This window comes from Furipterus horrens, unplaced genomic scaffold (genome assembly GCF_987537825.1).
Source record: "Furipterus horrens unplaced genomic scaffold, mFurHor1.1.pri manual_scaffold_2, whole genome shotgun sequence".
In the NCBI taxonomy this organism is placed as follows: domain Eukaryota; kingdom Metazoa; phylum Chordata; class Mammalia; order Chiroptera; family Furipteridae; genus Furipterus; species Furipterus horrens.
In genome coordinates, this window is record NW_028327172.1 from 56,405,460 (window position 1) to 56,412,816 (window position 7,357).

General features: G+C 40.8%; 1 pseudogene; it reads right to left on the bottom strand.

Moving 5' to 3' along the window:
- Positions 1 to 5,828: 5,828 nt before the first annotated feature.
- Positions 5,829 to 7,333, bottom strand: LOC150018603 (cyclin-dependent kinase 16 pseudogene; annotated as a pseudogene).
- Between the last annotated feature and the right edge of the window lie 24 nt (positions 7,334 to 7,357).

The following is a 7,357-nucleotide window of genomic DNA, read 5'->3' on the forward strand; positions in this document are numbered from 1 at the left end:
AGTCTTGAATATAATACTATTAACTAAAGTAGAACATGAATTTTGACCATCTGGTTTTAGAGGAGCACTATTAAAGGGCAGTTCTTGACCTAGTTTTGGTAATAATTTAAGTCAGGAATTTATAAACCATTAAAAATATAAATTGAAGTCAGTGTACCATTGACAAATGTTTATAGGTAAAATAATGTAACTTGTTCTAACCATATACTGGCAAAGAGCTCCACTGATCTACTTTACTAGAATTTATATGCAGTGGATTTTAATTCTTATTATGTAACATCTTTTGGTTGGTTTTCTTTACACAATTCTTCAGCCATATAAGGCTGAAGAGAACCCTAAAGAGTTATTGCAAATATTTTAAGTGACTTTGGATTATTGCTCTGCCACCCCTTGCTTTAAAAAAAGTCAGTCATTCTCCATCTGAAAATGTTTTTTGTGTGTACACAATTAAAATTTAAAAGCTCATTTATCAGGTTGGGTGTCAGTTTTAGGGAATTCAGGTATGTACTCTAACTTTTTAACAGCTAGGTACTTTCAAGTTACCTGTTAGAACATTAACAGGGTTTTTTTTGCTTCATTACAGATTATTTTGATATAGCACTCATGTTTGGCATTTGTATTGATCCTTTTGCTTATATTATAATTCCTTGTCCTTGGTTTTAAAATGCAAGCTAAGTTCATCTTGTTTTTAGGTTTTGTTATTCAGTGTTTTCTTTCATTTCTTTTAATTATTGGTTTGTTGGGTAGCAGGGAAATTGGGTTTTTAACCCGATTACTTTCTTACTGTTCCAAGTATCTTACAACTTAAACTCCTCTGGAATTGTTGCATGGCTTGCCTTGTTAAGTAAAGGTAGGCACCTGGGATTTTATATGTGCTGCATAGTTCCTAATACTGGACTTGTGAAGTTTTTCCTCTGTGTAGTTATTTGATGTTAAGTTTTTATATAGTTCTTAGTTGTGATGAATTCCTTCAAGAACAGCATGTTTTTATTAAGTGCTAATTAATGGCTTTAGTTTTCCAATTTACTAGGCCACCTTTAATGTCTACTAAAGTGAAATAAAACATAACAGCTTTAAACATGCTTTATGTTGCGTGAAGATCATGTCAAAATAATCTAACTTGACATTAATTTTTGACTAAGCTACTGTCTAGATGATAGGATTATTAAATTATCTTTTTAAAGATTGGTAATTTAAGTGAAAGTACTGGTTAAGCCTGGAACAGGGAAACCTCTCTCCTCCCCTCCTCAAAAAATGATGCTAGATGGGTATATTAATGCTTTTTAAAACACTTATCCATTCCTTCATAATGCTTATTTCAGTTGGCAGTTCCATACTTTATATTTTATTTATTTACTTCTATGATTAATATGTCAATGTCTTTATAGACTGCATATAACTTTTATGTTTTGGCCATTTTATCCTCATTTTCTAATACAGTACTTCCCATGTTGGTTGGCTTTTGTAAACATCAAGACATGCAGGACTTGTTATGGGCCAGCTACTGTTCTAAGGACTTCAGTGAACATGAACTTGATCCTTACGACAGCCCTATGAGGTAGGTTCTATTATTACATAACAGGAGAGGAAACTGATTTAAGATACAGGTTAAGTAATGTCACCTACATCAAAATAGGTAAGTTATGGAATAGAGACTTCAGCATCGGGCATCTTGGCTTTGTGTGCTATGCTCTTCACTGTTCTGTGCTGCTTAGTCTATCAGTTGAATTAATAGGTTCCATAAAAATTAGCACATGGCATGAAAAACTAGTAACACCGTGTTTGGTCACCAAGAACATATTTTTTTAGTTTCATATGTTTTTAGAAAATAAGTTTATAAAATAGGTAGTCCTTTTGCTTGGATTGTTTTGGTTATAATGGTGGATTAAAAATTCATCATTTGTGATTCGACAACTCTTAAGAGTCTCCAGTTTATCTTAACAGCCTCCAAATAAGTTTCAGAATCATCAGTTCAAAACAAACATTGCCAATTTTTTATCCTCACCTGAGGACATTCATTTCATTGCTTTTATTTGGGCGGGGGGTGGAGAGAAAGAAAGAACATTGATTTGAAAGAGAAACATCAATTGGTTGCCTTTTATATGTGCCCCAACTGTGGATCAAACTCGTAACCTAGGTATGTGCCCTGACCAGGAATCAAACGTGCATCCTTTTGGTTTCCAGGACAAGGCTCCAACCAACTGAGCCACACTGGCAGGCCCCACTGCATTTCTGATAGTGATAATGTATTTTGTATGTAACTCATAAGTGGGAATTCATATCTACATGTTAGATAAAATGTATAATGAAATAGCATTAGACTTATCTTTGTTTTTGCCATTAATATGAATTAATTTAGTGTCTGCAACATTAAGATATTTGCACAGGAAAGACTTAATAAGATTGTAAACATAGGGACTGATAGCAAAGGATCATTTGACATTTTTGCTTTTATCTTCTAGGCCAGGTCAGTGGTTATCAACATATCATTTCTAGACCAGCAGTATCAGCATCTCAGAATTTGTTAGGAATACTAATTATTTTTCTCCAATATCAGGCCTGCTGAATCAGAACCTGGGCGCGGGGGCGGGGGTGGGGGGCAAAACTTACAGAATATTTTGCATTTTATTGTGACATATAATCAAGTTTGAAAAACACTAGCAGCATAAAGCCTAATTAGGCTTGTATATTTTTTTTTTACTTTTATCAACTTAATCTCTTTTAAATTAAGTTTCTGTTCTAGAACAGTTTTTAAATTTAAAGAAAAATTATAAAGAGTGCAGACAGCTTCCATTTACTTCATACCAAATTTCACCTGTTATTAACATGTTAACATAATATGGTAGGTACATTTGTTAGAATTAATGAACCAATATTGGTACACTATTAACTGACATCAATATTTTATTCTGATTTTCTTAGTTTTTACTTAATGTCTTTTTTCTATTCTAGGATACCATGTTGCATTAGTCATCTTGGACTTCTGGGTTTTGACAGTTTCTCAGACTTTCTTCAAAACCCTAACAGTTTTGAGGAGTGTCAGGTATTTTGTAGACTGTCCCTGAAATGGGATTTGTCTGTTGTTTTCTTATGATTAAACTTATATATTTTAAGAAAGAAAACTAAAGTGCTACTCTCATTAATGGTATCAGCAGTGCATACTGTCAACATAACTAAGGTAGTATTTACCAGTTTTTTAACTATTAAGTTACTCTTTTTTATCCCTTTCCAGTCCTCCTTTAGAAGGAAGTCACTCTGTGCAGCCCACACTTAAAAAGGAGTGAGGCATTGACCAGTGTGGCTCACTTGGTTGTAGCGTCATCCCATAGACTGAAAGGTTATGGGTTCAATCCCCTGTCAGGGCAATGCGTAGGTTGTAGGTCTGATCCCCGATTGGGGAGCATACAAGAGGTAACTGATAAATGTCGGTGTGTCTCTCCTTTTAAAAAAGGGTAGGGGGGGGAATGAAAAAATAACCTCAGGTGAGTTAAAAAAAAAAAAAAAAAAAGAATGGGGAATTATAGTTCACTTATTGAGGGTGTAGTATTATTTAAAATGTTTGCTTGGGAGATTTATCCTCCCCATTTCATCCTTTATATCAATATGTACTATATTTTACATTTTGAGTTATAATTCAGTATTACTTTATTTTCTTTCTCAAATTGTTCCCACTTTGGCTACTGTGGCCTTTCATTTGGTACCTGGGTTCCTTTGCCTGTGCACATTTTGTTGTGGTGAGTTTTGTTTTTTGTTTCTACTTTATTACTTTCTGACTTTTCATAAGGCTTCAATCAGCCATTTCTTCAAGGACCCCTGGTCTTTTTTATTGGAAAATGGTATTGGAAACCAATATCTGGATGTTAGGTGTACTCATTGATACTGAGATGTCTTTGCTTCTAGGAGCACTCAGCTGAGTTAACACACAGGCCTCTGCTTCTAGGATAGTTTTCAACAAGGAAAACAATAGGTCATTAGAAACTATGCTAAAGATAAACCTGTAAAGAGTTACTGTGGCAGCACATTTGGTAGATTTCATGGATGGATATCTAGAGGGATAGATTATAGTAGAGTCCTGAAAAAGAAAAATTGGGTAGGAGTTAACCAAATAGGAGAGAGGCCCATGGAGAAAGAGTAGGGTGTGAAAAGGCCTCAAGTCTTATCTCTGAAAATATTTTACACTTAATTCATTTTTTCTCTAGTTGCAACTTAAGTGATTGCCTGCAAGTACCTACTATATCATTCCTGGGAGTGGAAGTCCCTATTGAAGGATTTTTAAGTAGAGCATAGCACGATAACACTTGGCAAGGTCATTCTGGCTGAAGGTAGTATAACTGTGATAGAGCAGGGAAAAGGAAGTGGGATGATGTGATAAGATTTGCTTCATTAAGTGACAGATATTGGTGGCGTGAATTTATAATAATCATGTTGGGGATTGGAAGAACACAGGAAGTTTTGAAAAGAAGAAAATAAGAATAACTCACTAATGTTAAAAAGGAATGATGGCTTCGGTTCAAGATGGCAGAGTAAACACTGCTCACCTCTTCCCACAAACACATTAGAATTATAACTAAACTACAGAGCAGCCGTCACTGAGAACCACCTGAAGTCTAGCTGAACAAATGATAAAGATATAAAGAAGTCATGTCGAGACTGGTACAAAGGGAGGAGATGTGGCTGGTCCCACACCCATGTGTGGGGCTTGGAAGTTGGGAGGGATATTGATATCTTGGCTGTGGAGGTTTCCTTTCAGGGGCAAGGAGTGTCAGCCACACACTACGACCCTCTGCCCATGGTTCCAGTGCTGGTAAGAGGTCACCAAATCTGACTGTGAAAACCAGAGGGGATTGTAGCTGAGTGAAATAGGTGCTGGAGTCCCAGGTGTTCCTTTTAAGAGCCCTGTTCATGGACTTGCTCTGAGCGCCAGCACTGGAACAGCAGCTTGAAAGATGCCACGGATACGTGGGGAGGAACTGAATTATCTGGCTTCAGGGTGAGGGCTGGAAGGACAGCTCTCTGCCACTCACAAGTGCTGGCAGAAGCCATGTTTCCTTATTGAGCCCTCCCCTGCAGGTGAAGGTGAATGCCATATCTGAGTCTCCATCAACCTGGGTAAAACCACCCTGGTGATGCCCTCAGACCCTGCCCTACCCAACTTTTGGGCCCATTGAAGCCACCTCCAGCAAACCAATTGTTTTTGGCTTAAGCTGTGGACTTTTCTAAAATCTTAAATCTTAATTCACAAACCCTAAGCAAGTAGCATCTGGCATCAGCATGCCCCTTACTTAACACTAAGCAGCCCCAAGCCTGACATTATCAGCAGCTGGCCTCAGTTGCAACTTAGCCTCTCCCAGTCACCTCCAAGCCCTGCACAAGGGAAAACCACCTGCAGAGTACTTTGTAGTTCATACCAGGTGGCCGCAGGCAGGACACAAGCAGCAGCTTACTTTGGCCTGCGCCAGAGCCCCAGAACCAACACATGCAGTGGCCAGCTTCAGACCATTACAGAGCACCACCCAAGTACCTCCACAATCAAAACACCAAGATGGTGGACTCACCAAGCACCAGGGCCCACTAAAGCCAATCCTGCTCTGTAGATTCAGCTGCTGGACAAACAATCCCTCCACTGTAGTGGCCAGCCCTCACAACCAGCCTGAGAGTCAGCCCCTCCCACTGACATGCCAACAGCAATGGAGGTTCAACTACAACAGGAGGACACAACCCACTCGAACAACCTGGAGCACCCAGTTCAGGTGATCAGGGAGACCACTGGCCCCCACAGGACATTACTACGTGAGGTCACTGCCAAGACAAGGAGACAGCAGGTTTACCTAGTACCTAGACACACATGGAGACAACGGAAATGAGACAAATGTTCCCCAAGTGAAGGAAGAGAACTCAATGTCCACCACACAGAAAGCTGGCCTGCCTGAGTCATGCACCAACAAAGGACTAAGGCTGGCCTCCTTTTGTAGCTGGATCTCCTTTAGTGTAAATAATGTCGGTAAATCTGTGGATCCACTCTTCCAGACTGAGGAAAAATGGGTGTTTCAGGGCATCCTCTGAGGAGATCAGATTGTGACCTTCAAACTGTAGCAACTTGGTGAAATAAGCCCCATTGCCATCAAGTCAGGGTGCATAGCTCAAAAGGCCCTCAGCATGGTAATTGGGGTAGTTGTGTGTCTTGAATTCTTTCTTGGACAGGATGCCCAACTGTGTCTCCTCAGTTGGGGTTCCCAAGATGTAGAAGATAGAAGTACAGCTGTTCTTCCACTGTGGAGCCCAGGAAGAGGGACTGGCCTTAGCCATCTTGTGGAAAATGCAGTCCACACCCCACTTGTTGATCTGGATACAGTAATCCGTGGGCCTGAGCAGGATGTTGAGGGCTGGTACCATAGTGTCGCCACCTCTTTGGCGTAGGTATTCGTCACAATTGACTTGATCTGGGCCAGGCCAAAGTAGGCCAGCTTGAGTGCTCATCTTTCTTCAATGAGCAAGTTCTGGGTCTTGAGGTCTCAGTGTAGCACCTTCTGTTGGTGGCAGTAGGTCAGGCCACAAAGCAGCTGAAACGAACAGTTTCACATTGTGTCTGTTGACGATCCCAGTCATCCAGGTACTCAAAGATCAGGGTGAGGGACTTCGCCGTATGGGTAACATCATAGTGTGATGATGGCATGTCTGAGGTCCTTGAGTAGGGACACTTCCCAGGTGGAGGTGCAGGGTGCCCCCTCTTCATGTTCCAGTCTGATATTCTTGAGTGCCACAAGGTTGTGAACTTGTGTTTTTTGCCTTTGTATACCGTGGCCTAGGTACACTCGCCTAGCTTGTCCAGCTTGATGTGGGTCTCCCAGTTTCCAAAAGCAGTCTTGGACAGGACGACATGGCTGAGAGACTCGTTGAACATGGGTCTATTGAGGGTCAGCTTTGACTCAAAGTGGCAGTTAGGCAGCAGGATGTCAGCTGGTGGTGACAGGAACTTGTTGATATTCTCAGCAGAGATGTTGCGCAGGGGGCGGCTGTGCACGGACACCTTGACTGGCGACTGCAACTCACCCAAGGATGTGGCCAAAGCCTGGTCACTTTCCTTGTCAGACCCTATCTTCAAGTTCTCCTGTACAATCTCTTGTGCAGAGCTGAGGGGTCCCCATCCAGAGCAAGGTTCGCAGGGGCGGGCAGCATGGATAGGGGCTTCTCCAAGGTCACTCCTGCCACCACCACCACTCTCATCTAGGCCTGTCTGTTTAGGAACACAGTTGGTCTTTTCTATATCTTGGCCCCCTCGTAGTGTCATTGAAAATTTCTGTTTGATCTTCATCGGATCTATGGCAGCCTTGGACTACACCTATGGAAAGACTTGTCC